The sequence below is a fragment of the Podarcis melisellensis genome (genome assembly GCF_964234715.1).
Source record: "Podarcis melisellensis genome assembly, chromosome: 12".
NCBI lineage: Eukaryota > Metazoa > Chordata > Lepidosauria > Squamata > Lacertidae > Podarcis > Podarcis melisellensis.
The window spans coordinates 44,718,149-44,730,874 of record NC_138544.1 but is presented as its reverse complement, the minus strand read 5'-3'; the positions used below and the strand labels follow the sequence as shown (position 1 = coordinate 44,730,874).

Genomic DNA, 12,726 nt, shown 5'->3' with positions numbered 1-12,726 from the left:
TGGCCACAACCTCCTCCTCTTTCTACTCCCCTCCTCCTTCTACTCCCTCCCTCTTTTCGGCTCCCCCCTCCCTCGCGCTCCCAGCTACTCTCGCCCCGCCCCCTTTACTCCTTCTCCTCCACCCCCCCTCCCTCCGCCACCTCGTGATCCCATTACGCCGGCTCCGAGCGCTGCCCAATCTCGAACAACAAAACTCGTTACACCGCGTTCCAATGATGTCAGAGGAGCCCAATGGGCGCCCGCGACGCATCCCGGCTCCTCCTGGCGTGACCGAACCTCTCCGTGACGCCGCGCCCGATTGGGCCGATTCGAAATTCGAGCCGCCCTGATTGGCCGGCCCCGCGGCAGGCTATTTTTAGAAGGGTATATAATGCCGGGGAGCCTGTTTTAGAGAAGCGACTCGGAGCGAGAAGGGGAACGTTTTGCTTGTTGTTTGCGGTTGCTAGAGAAAGAGAGGGGAGGAGGGGGAGGTTGCAACGCTGAGCGTGGCGTCCGGGGGCGCTGCTGAGCCGCGCAGGAATAGCAGAGGAAAGCTGAACCGCTTAGACGTTGCAACAAGCTTTTTACCAGGGGAAACTGGGAGGGGGGGTTGTCATTACACGTGGGTAACGTTTTCAGACGTGCATTGTCTCCCGTGCATTCCCCACAATGCAACAGAATTCTGCTCCTGGCGTTCAGCGGTGCAGTTTGCAGGAGAAATCGATTCCTCTACCCTATAAAAAAAAAAAATAATGGTTTCAACTTTAATGTGTGCTTACTCGGAGGAAAGTCGCACGGAATTCAAAAGGGTTTTTTCGATTTGCCAGCAAGCGAAGGCTTGGAGACTTGCGCTGAGTGGGGCTGCAATGTAAATGGATATTTGTTGCAGCGCCGCTTAACTAATGCTGGCTTCTGTCGGGAGATCATTTGCTACACAGCAGCCCCTTAACTGCTTTAGGAAAAAAGGAGCTGTAATGGGTGATGGTGGTGGTTTCTTTAAAAAAGAAATCTAGTTTTTGCATTTGCCACCCCCAGCTCTGCTAACTGTATCTGCCCTAACCCTTGTGAGTTTCGTTTCTTCAGTTTCATGGTGGTTTCGTTTAGGAAGTGCTTCCCATGAAAGCACCTGGAAGCGTTATATATATATATATATATATATATATATATATATATATATATATGTATATATGTATATATGTATATATGTATATATATATATATAACCATTTATATATATATTTAAAATTACACCCCATACCAAAAAATAATTACATACATGAAAGCAACTTCAGATCCGTTAAAGAGACTGACAGAAAAATCTCCACTTAGAAGAAAGCATTCCTCGCAGGGTTGTTGTGAGGAGAACCAGACATCCCATTTTGAGCTTCATGGGGGATGGGTGGGGTAAAAATGTAATAATTAAGCCCAGGGATCTACTTATTTACTGCATTTCATAGAATTATATAGTTGGAAGGGTCCCAGAGGTTTTCTAGTCCAGCTCCCTGCAATGCAGAAATCAGAGATAAATAATGGGATGGGATGATGGGAGTTGTAGTTCAGTAGCACCTGCCAAGCCAAAGGTTTGTACACCAGCTGTGTCTCAATCACCAAATGACTTCCCTCCTACAGTGCTCCATTTGTTCAAATGAGGTTGCTGTGGACCTCAGAGTGGTAAAATAGAGATTTCTAGCAAACCAACTATATGTTCTCATGTACCTGTCACCAGTTATGGGATCAGCTGTCTTTCATTTCATCTTCCCTGCCTCAACTTCTCAATTCCTCAAAAATATGTAGATATATTTAACCATGTCTACTCAGAAGAAAATCCTATTGAGCTCAGTGGCACTTACTCCCATGTAAGTAGGGTTGACATTGTAGGCTAAGACTGCAATGCTGATCCCACTTACATGGGAGTAATTACCTGTTGAATTAAGCAGGACTTACTCCTGAGTAGACATGACAGGGATTGCTCTAACTACCAGGGGTCTGATTTTCCCCTACTGAAGTGAACCGCCAAATGTCAGGTCTGGATAAAAGATCTGGGTCAAAAGCAGATCATCATGATTTTTTCACAAGATGTCACCATAATAATAATAAAAAATCATATTAAGCACTATCTCTTTTGTGAATGGATTTTATGCAAATAAATAGTGTGACCAAACTTGGAATATTGTGTACAGTTCTAGTTATAATACTTCAAAAAAGATAGTATAGAGCTGGAAATGATGCAGAAAAGGACCCTCAGTGTTTGGTTTAAAAAGATTTTACACACTGCTGCTGTCTCTGAGAAACTTAACTCATTTGCTGAGAGTTTCATGAGCCACAGCCAAATCAATGGGTTATGCAGCAACATGGTGGATGTTTATAATTTATATCAAGAGACAAACACATGACTGGCAAGTTCCCACACAATTTCATTTAATTTGACTATGCACCAAGACTCAATGTCCTTTACCCCTTGGTACTTCTGTGGTGCTGATAATTTCCTACCCATGACTACATTGCTAATTTCCCATGCTGTTTCCATATTTTGAGTCATATTTTATTATTGTCATTATTTCAGAGCTTAAATGGCAAGCCATTGCCCTGGTATATTATACTGGAATATATGTAAAAGTTAATCTGATTGATTAATGAAGGGCGGGGGATGTTGGAATCATTTCCCAATGAAGGAAGGTTATAGCAGCATTAATCAATCCAGATGTCCTCTTTTACTGAGCATTTATCAGGATTTGTCCCTGTGATATTATCCATGCTAATATATGATTCTCCCTTCAGTAGTTTTTGCCTGTTTATACTGTTTATCTTGATGCAAGAATTGAGAGTCTCAGAGCGTAAACTTCCAACAGTGATTTCTTATTTGCAATGTTTTGAAAACGGAAAAACTGTTTGGTTATTGGGGCACAGTGGATTGCTTCCTTTATTGATGAGGCCATCACAGCTATTGCAATCCATGTTTGCCTCAGTTACCAGCTTGCTAAGGACACAACTGGAGTCCTGGTCATTTATAAATGAGATGGGGTGGGATGCGGATGCTCCTACATCCCATTGCTCTGAAAACTTGTAGATCTGCAGAACTAGCACTTTTACAAGTGCAACATAATGTATGTTCTGCACTTCTGAGAAATCAGACTTTTAGTATGACAGCTCTTATTCTCTGCAACTCTCTGCCTTTTGATATTAGACAAGCGCCATGGTTGTAAGTGGTTGCATGTTAAAAACTTTTTTGTTTGGACTGGGCTCAGATTTTAAATTTTATTATGTCCATTTGTTTGATGTATTGACTTTTATCTGTATTGCGATAATTTTATCGCATTGTATTCAACAAAGACATTAGTGCAAGGACTTCTGCCTGTGCAACAGTACTTCGTCTCCCCACATCACCCCCAAAACCTGTTCTGGTTTTTCCCCTGACTCTCTGGAGCAGATTTGTGAGAGAGGGACATTCAGCCACAAGTAAGGCAGAGAAAGTCCTATTGAGCAGATGGAACTCATTTAGAGTCTAAACCTCTCAGGGAAATGCAATGATTAAGCAGGATATAAATCTTGTAGAATAAAATAATACTGGAAAAGAAGGGCTCTGGATTGCACTGGGGAAACTATGTTGTATTCTGTGTTCTGTCTTGATGACCATAATGGCTCAGGTGCGGAGGAAAAGGTCTCCTGTTAAGGCATCCTTAAGAAAATACCAATAGCTTGGGGGGGTGAGGAGAAAGATTTGTTTCAGTTTGCGTTTAATAGCAAATTTACTGAATTCTCACTTTGTAAAACAGTGTGTGAACTGAAACACAGCCTTCCTTTGAAATTCACCCTTCTCCAAATTTTGCAGTTTAGTTCTCCAACCAAGTGATGTGTATTAAAATACATAAAGTGTGCATATATTCATGAAAATAACACACAAAAATACTTTATGTTAGGGGAAATTGCTTTGCACAAAAATTGTGGATGTTAGGGTAAAATTGCAGTGAAATGCTGAGGAATTTTCATGAAGGCTCCCCCCCCCCCAGATAACTCATGTGCTAACATGGAGAACCGACCTTAAGACAGTAAAAATGAGAAACCGAAATTGACGTATTCTCTCATCCCTTGAAAGGCGCATTGCTACTGGGATTGCTGTCCTAGGCCCCCCTTTCTAGTATGTGACAGCTTCCCCCAGTGTCCTTCAGCAATGTTGAGTCCTGGCCAAAATAAATTGGAGAAGAGGGACAGTCTGCTGATATACCCCCAGCTTCAAACCTCTGTGCTCTGAAGATTTGGGAGGTCTACCTCCCTCGAGAGCTAAGCTGCTTGCATTCTGCAGCGCTGCCAGTCTCCCAGTAATCCCCAAAGGCAAACGACTGGTTGTTATGTGAGTGTATTTGGTTATGGAAATGTCTCCCTCTGTCCCACAGCAGCTTGTAGCAAAGGTGTTTGCATATCTCCGGTATCATAGTAATTATTACTACTCTTGGTCCTGTAAGTAGTCCCAACAGAGAGTTATCACCAGCGGTGAGACAACATGATTTATTGCCGCTGTCCACAACAACAACAAACTGCATGGATGTGTATAAGAAAGCTTTGAAACGCTGGGGCAGGGTTAAAACGTTTGGAGTTACCTAAATGCCACAGCAGACATGGAGTCTATGAAACCCAGTGGGATAGTTAGGCTCAGAACTGAGAAAGAGAGAGGTAGATGTTCTGCCTTCAGGGCTGTGATGTCTTCTCGGTCGCCTATGATTTATGGAGCATCATCTGATCCTAAAAAATAAATTGCACCTAGTTTTGATCACATAGATGTTCAAATGGCACCAGGAGTTACCCAAAGACCTGTTTAGCAGAGCTGATTATTCTCCGCTAGAGCCTTTATTGGTGATGATAGATTAGCTCCCATTATTCAGGGCCCACCATGCTTGAGAGGCTGCTCAGCTAGCATTGTTGTGACATAACTATTGACAGAATTTTTATTGGATTTATTCTCGTGCATACTTCCTGGATTCAGCACTGTCTGCGGAAGCATACGCAACATCTGTGCTTAGGTAAAGGGACCCCTGACCATTAAGTCCAGTCACTGATGACTGTGGGGCTGCGGCGCTCATCTCGCTTTACTGGCCGAGGGAGCCAGCGTTTGTCTGCAGACAGTTTCCGGGTCATGTGGCCAGCATGACTAAGCCGCTTCTGGCAAACCAGAGCAGCGCACGGAAACGCCATTTACCTTCCTGCCGGAGCGGTACCTATTTATCTATTTGCACTTTGAAGTGCTTTCAAACTGCTAGGTTGGCAGGAGCAGGGGCCGAGCAATGGGAGCTCACCCCGTCGCAGGGATTTGAACCACCAACCTTCTGATTGGCAGCCCTAGGCTCTGTGGTTTAGACCACAGCGCCACCCGTGTCCCAACATCTGTGCTTAGGAGTGCCTTTTATCATCTTAGATCGCATGCTGTCTCAATAATCCATGTGTTGGTCACAGCCAGGTTAGACTACTGTAATGCACTGTATTCAGTGCTGCCTTCAAAGATGATGTGGACATGCCAACTAGAGCACAATGCAGTCCCTTTTGATCCTTTGTGTTTTAATGGCCCACCAGACTAGCCTGGTGTAATTATTTTTTGACACTTACTGATTCCAGGGGAATAGAAGTGTCTGGTACATGGGTGGCCAACTCCCAGGTGACTGTGGTCTACTTACAGAATTAAAAACTGGGGGGTTCAGGTCAACAAATTGCTGGGGAAACAAACAGCCTCACTCCATCTTCCATTCTACAGATCGTGCAACAATGGAGGATGGGGCGAGGGGGTGGGAAAGGGACCCAGCAATCGACCGTGATCTACCATCTACCAAAACTTCCCAGGGATCTACCAGTAGATCACGATCAACCTGTTGGACATCCCTGGTCTAGTACATAACTTAATGCACACCGGTCTGGTGCCAGTTTTTTAACACCCTGAGCCATGTTTAAATTCTAACACTTACTGGTCCCAGGAATTTAGTAGTGTCTAGCACCCACAAACTCCTAATACTAGCTATAACATTTCCCCCTTTTGGCAAAAGTGGATGAAATTTACAGGTACAAGAACCCCTCCAGAGTGGATGAATCCTACAAAATTGCAGACAATAAAGCTCAGGAGCTTTGGGTTGGGAAAGTAAAAGAGATTCACTCTCTTCCATAATCCCTTATGTGGGGTTATTCTCCACACAGATAGTTTTTTGAAGAAGCATTCAGATAAGTGGCCCTCTACCCGCATTCTGTAGCAGTAAAGTACCGGAAAGATTGTACCATGCATTTTGTGAGAAAAGTCATGTAAATAACACAGATGGAGTCCAGGGATAAAATAAATCTTAATTACTGAGGGCACTGGACAAAAACAGTGTACAATTTGAGGAAGGAGCAATTTGAGGAGAGTTTTTCAGACTTCAGGCCTTGTTTTTAGCAGGGGGACACTAAAACACACAGAGGTAAAAACTCCCTCTGAATTACGCAGCCAATCAAAGCATGTGCTACTTCACTAGGGCACTCTGCTGATCAAGACTTCCAGCCTCCTTTGGGTTATGCTTGCAGCCTGACACATAATGGCACAAATTTGTGACTAAATCTATGCAGTTCCATAATTCTTATACTCTGCTGCCTGCTTCACAAAGGAATTAAAGTTATGCTAATATGCACAGGGTTACTCCGAGTTCCAGGTCTTGCATGCACAGAACTAAACAGTAATTCTGCTGTGGGTGGGGCCACCATGTAAATGGTTATGAATCACGACAAACTACTGCCCTGAGCAGTCCCAGCGCAAGGAGGACAAATGGCTAGTAGTTTAATTCTTTATTGACAAAGCAGAGTCTTGCAGTAGCTCCTAAGGTGCACAGAACACACAAACGCTTCTGGCGACTAAATAGCTGCATCCCCTCCCCAAACTTGTACTCTGAGCTGGACTATTGGAGCAACAGCACAACCACTCCTTCACCCAAGATTATATACCTTTGTCTGATGGGGCACACACAAGCGACCTGCGACTACTTCTATGCAGAAGTTGCCACTGTCAGGGATTGGCTGGACAAAGAGGAGTGGTGGGAGGCACCAGTCAGGGACCCCTCGTGGGAAAACCCAGAGGAGGGTGGCTCTGAGCCAGGGGATTGGTGGTGGGACATGGAGAAGGGAGAAGAGGGAGGAGCTGGATGCTGAAGTGGCAACAGGGTTTAGTGAGCAGGAAGAGCCCGTGACAGGGAGCAGTTCAGACCTCGAGGCTGAAGCAGAGGAGGTGGCTCAAGAGGCTGCTTCAGAATCCAAGGATTCTCCCCCTCCTGCTGTGACAAACTCCCCTCCTTGCTGATCTCTCAGAACGTGCAGAATATTGAGAGCAGAACAGAGTCCAGAGGTGCACAGATGTCATTTGAGACTGCTTGGGAAACATACGGGAGAGGTGAAGCCTTAGAAAGGGTGGAAGACAGGGACCTTCAGTCCTGGCAACTGCTCCACAGGGACAAGACCTACTGGGAAGTGTTGCTGAGTTGTTTGCCGTTTCCTTGAATGAAGAGTTAACTTTTCTGACAATGGAGCCCTGCATCTTTTGTGCTGACCTGAGTCTGGCTCTAGCCCTGACAGCTGCAGTGCCAGTCTCTTCAGGCCCCTCCTGGTCCAGAGGGGGTTCTACTGTCCACCCCATGGCACTATATTTTCCTCCGTTCATTGTGTGTCCTGTTCTTCCTCCTACCTTGGCTCCCTCCCCACATCCTGCACCCATCCCTGATCCTGTCATGCTCGGACTATTCCCCTGCCTCCAGCCCCCTAGCTCCTGCCTCGTGGGAGGTACAAACCCCATAAATTGCTATCCCATTCCCTGGGTCAGCCTCTGGCCTTGCAGCCTTTGCCACCTGTTCCTTGGCACCCTGCCAGTCCCTGACAACTACCAAGATCTAATTTTATATCTATTCAGCGTTGAAGACATTTAATTTACGAGTCCCCAGGAAAACTGTGTTCTGATGTTCCTTGACTCTTTCGACAGCTGTACGTATAGTTCATAATTGCTAGAAAACAGTATGGTCCCTGATTCATAGGTAGGAAAAGAACTCCACATTTTTACATCATCTTGTATTATGTGGCATAGAGAAATGTTCTAGAGAAGGAACTCTGTCTGCTTTCTTGAATTCGATGCCTTAGTCCAATTTTACTTGGTTTTCCTCAATACCTCAAAGCACCTATGGACTTACAGTTAAAGTGTACAAACATGGTACTCACAAGAAGGTGTTTGGGGAGATGTGTTTTGCACTGTGTACAGTTCCAGTTTTACTATGAAACCTAATACTTCAGTGAAAAATCTGGGGTGAGATGGGGATTTTGCAACAGAATACATGCATCCAGCCATGAACCTCTGCAAAATGTCATGTCCTAAGGCCGGAATGTGAATATTGGGACCTATAGCAGAACTTTGCTGGATGTTTGAAACTTTCAGACGTCCTTTAAGGCAGGGGTGGTGAGCCTGTGGTTCTCAAGCGTCAGGAGCCAGAGTGCAGGAGTGGGTCTGTAATAAAATACCCAGTGTCAGCGAAGTTAACTTTTTAGTCAAAGAAACCAAAACAGTGCAGGCCTAGTGTTCACAGCAGCCCTTCCCAGTAGGTCTTGCCCCAAGGAGGCATTGTGAGGACTGAAGGTCCTTGCTTTCCCACCACTCTCTATGGCTTCTATGGTTTATTTTAAAGTTATTGTCACTTTTTATATAGGATATGATTGTTACTATCAATGTTTGATGTTTTGTTATTATTATTTTTGTGTGTGTTGGAAGTCGCTCAGAGTGGCTGGGGCAACCCAGTCAGATGGGTGGGGTATAAATAGAACATCATCATCATCATCATCATTATTCCCCAGTTCCTCCCCCAGTAGCCTGAGGCTCCATAGTCTTGTCTCTTTTTCCTCTGCCCTCTACATTTTCCTCTGTATTCTGGGAGACCTGGGTAGGAGGGGAGCTGGTTGCAGCAGGAGGGGGAAACTCCCTGGATTCTTCAGCAGTTATGTCTCATCTCTGTTTTTCTGGTCCCCTTCCTCCCCTGCCTCTGAGACTGGGCTGCTCTCTGTCCCAGCCTCTTCCTGCTCACCAAACACTGTTGCCTCTTCAGCTTCCAACACAACCCCCTCCCAGTCTGCTCCCTCTGACCACTCATCACCATCCCACCACCAATCCCCTGGCTCTGAGCCTTCTTTCCCTGGGGGTTCCCCAGCCGCTGCCTCCCACCATTCCTCTGCATCCAGCCAGTCCATGATATCAAGATGCCATAGAACTACCACCCCCAACATCCCAGATGTTGGCTGGGGCCAAAGAGTCTGTGTCCAAAAACATCTGGAGAGTTATAGGCTTTACGATGCCATGGACTAACACAGGTTGTTGTGGTGCATTTGTTAGGACTTTGAATTGGCATCGAAACGTGTCTTTGATATTTGCTCAGGGTCAACAGGGTTATTATCCCTTGCTTCTGTGGAAGTTAGGCACTGGAGGTTGCTAGGCAGAGATGTGTATTATCTTAAAATAATTTGTCTGAATCAATCCACTGAAAGGAGGGCAAAGGCTTGAACACACATGTCCTGAAACACCCTCGCCAGGGTTCATTCTGGCAATCCTGCAAGGCAGGGAGAGTCTGGAAGGTGAAGAGAACTGATTTGACATGTGGGCAGATAAACGGTGATATGCTCTACTTGTCTGAGACAAGAGGGGAAAGTCCGTGAATTGAGATGATGGTGGTGACCAGGTTCACCCTGCAAAGAATGTCAGTGACGTACTGCTGAGTCGTTCCTGTCAATGACGCCGGTGAGACAATGGAATGATTGGCTGGGAGCAGTTGTGAAATCGTCAATACTGGGAAGCAGTCCAGGCAAGACAGGACAGGGAAGTCAAGGAGAGTCTCAGGAAACTGGTGGCGATTAATGCACCGACAGCCCTGTTGTAAAACTGTTAATGCGACTGCCTATGCAATCCCTCCTATCACTCAGGCTCATCTTTCTGTTTTGCATTTGATGGACTCGGCAACCAGCTGCGGTGTTGATCCATGTGATTTAAGAACACTAGAAGAGCCCTGCTGGATCAAACCAAAGGGCTGTCTGGTCCAGCAACACAGGAAGCTGCTGTATATCGAGTCAGCCCATTGGTTCTCCTGGCTCAGTATGGCCCATGATGATTGGCAGTGGCTATTTTGGGTGGGAAATGCCGGGATTGAAGCTGAGACCTTCTGCATGCAAAGGAGATACTCTACCACTGTGGTCCTCCCTACAGCAGCCAATCACATGCCTCAGGAAAACCAACAAGCAGGAAGGCAATAGCCCAGCCCCGCTGTTGCTCTCTCATGCTGCCTCTGGTCCTGAACCCCACTCCCTTTCCTCAGAGGTCCTTAGCGGGAACTGTTGCCTGGCAACTGCCAATAGCTGGTAAGGAAACATTGGCCTCCATCATGGGCAGAGAGCCAGCTGCCCCTTGCCTTAGAGATCACCAAGGGCTGGCACTAAGGCAGACCAAGGATGGGGTACACAATGCTACCTGAATATCTCTCTCTACCACCGTAAAGATACCATGTTCTTCCTGTTCCTGACGCTGTGACTAAGATTTTCCTTGCGAGAATATTTTCTAAGCCACTTACATTTCTCTCAGGAGAAATATAAGCATGCTAAAATAATGGAATAATAAAAGAGTGCAGCTTGAGTCATCAGGCCCACCGTGAAGCTTTTCTAATTCATGTTAATAGAACAAGCAGCTCTATTGGGGAGGTTTGTTAGGACTGCCATATGTCCGGATTTTCCTGGACATTACCGGGATTTCAAAGGCGGAATTGACTTTGGGGGGGGGAGCTCAGCAACTTTTGGGGTGTCCTGGTTTTTTACTTTTTGAAATAAGGTTTGTGGAAATGCTCTGTGTATATCCACCAGTACCCTATATTTATTTTAGTTTTAAAAGCAGTTTGAGGGCTTAATTTTTTTGGGGGGGGGCCCAATGTAGTGTGTGTGTGTGTAATTATACACAAAGAAAATATAAAACAACAATGAAAAGAAAAGCAGGGGTATGTAAATAATACAGGTAGTGAGGTTGTGAAAGAGATATTTGCCCTGAGAGCACGCATATTAGAGGGTCAGCTGTATTGTAGTTTAGAGGTTCAAAGCACTGCTCAGCCATAAAGCTTTACTGGGCAACTTTGAGGGCCAGTTTCTGTCTTTCAGTCTAGCCTACCTTACAGGGTTGTTGTGAGGATAAAATTGGATGGAAGAGTAAGAACCATGTATGCTACTCTGATCTCCTTGGGAGATATAAGTGTAAGGTTCAAGAGAACAGTCTTATGCATGTCCGCTCAGAAGTACACAGGAACATAAGAAACTGCCTCCTGTCGGTACTGAAACCCCATTGACATCAATGGGACTTATTATCAGGATAGGATAGCATTGTAGCCTCAATGCATTCGTCTTTGAATACTGGGGATTTGAGGGAATTGTCTAACCTCTGGAGCAATTGATCGATGGATTGCAGACCCACACTCCTTTCTTCTAGAGAGTTTTTTTCTGCCGCCACTCTTTTCAGTCGGGATGGCGTGATTCTTACCTGCTACTGTCAAAAACCTTCTGTGAGCAAAGGCGAAGCTGTCCGTTTCCTTGCCCAAAGCTGTCACCTGCCTTCATCAGATGTAGGTCTTCCCCGAAACCTTTCTTTCTTTGAAGAAAATCTGTCAAAGGCTTGATTGGCAGGTGGAGATCCACAGCCGGCATTTATCGAGCTGGGCGCACCTACGCACACACAATGCTTCAGGAGAAATTACTGTTTTCAAGAGCTGCACAATTAGTTTTATACTTTGTATTGGTGAAGTTGAGTCTTTCCCTCTCTCCCTCTGTGCGTGCATAAAATCATCATTTGACCTTAATTTTGAGAGGCATGATAGAGAAATAAATATGATTCGTTGAACGATGAATAGTGTGCCGTGTTACTTGTGCTTAAGGAGCTGGCGGTGGGGGGAATATATCTTACCAGCTGATGTTTTTCTGTTTCCATCTGATGGAATTTACAGTAGCTCAGTCACACGTCTGTCCTTAAAGATTGCTGAATGCTTTGGAAGAGAGCACATGCACACTGAACCACGCTGTTCTGAGATGATTCCATTTATATGGATTTGCTGGTTTGCTTCTTTTTGTGTGTGTGACTACATTATTTTTATAGCCAGGAACATTTTTCAGGCAAACAAGATCTTTGTTTTTAAGGATGTCCCTACTCCTCTTGCACATTTTGTGCCTGAGAACACAATCCGTCAACGTTACCAGTGAAATTATCTGATCCAAAACATTTCACATAGGAAAGGGAGGCCGGTTGCCAAGTCAGCAGACACGGCTCCCACGCAGGAGTAATTTTACACCTGTGAGGTGTGTCAGTTCATCGATGCAAATGGGTAAATGCTTCCATTGTCCAGACTGGGACAGAATGTTTTTCTGAAGATTATTAATTGCTTATAACTTGGGAGTCAGGAAGTGATCGTCAGCCCTGATCTCATTAACTGAAACAACAAATCTGTAAGGAGGCAGGGATTACTATTCACCGATGGAGGGCCCATTATTGTATCTGTGTGTTTGCAGGAAGTGTGTGTGTGTGTGTGTGTGTGTGTGTGTGGTTTCCTTGATGGTGGAGCCTTCCTCACCACAATGTACTGTTGTTGCTGTTGTTAACTGCCTGCGCCCTTTGCCCTAAGATCCCAGGACTGGTTACAACATTAAAACACTAAAAACAGTTTAAAGCAACTTAAAATCACAAACTGGCCAAAATAT

The 12,726-nt window shown here is 45.2% G+C and overlaps 1 long non-coding RNA gene across 2 annotated transcripts; it reads right to left on the bottom strand.

Moving 5' to 3' along the window:
• Window positions 1–6,758: 6,758 nt before the first annotated feature.
• Window positions 6,759–11,918, bottom strand: LOC309353558. 2 transcript variants are annotated; one of them, XR_014161933.1, is made up of 3 exons: window positions 11,519–11,918; window positions 9,176–10,010; window positions 6,759–8,467 (listed from the first exon to the last, which is right to left on the bottom strand). It is a non-coding gene; the product is annotated as an uncharacterized lncRNA (long non-coding RNA). The 2 variants fall into 2 exon arrangements; XR_014161934.1 differs by lacking the exon at window positions 9,176–10,010.
• Window positions 11,919–12,726: the final 808 nt, after the last annotated feature.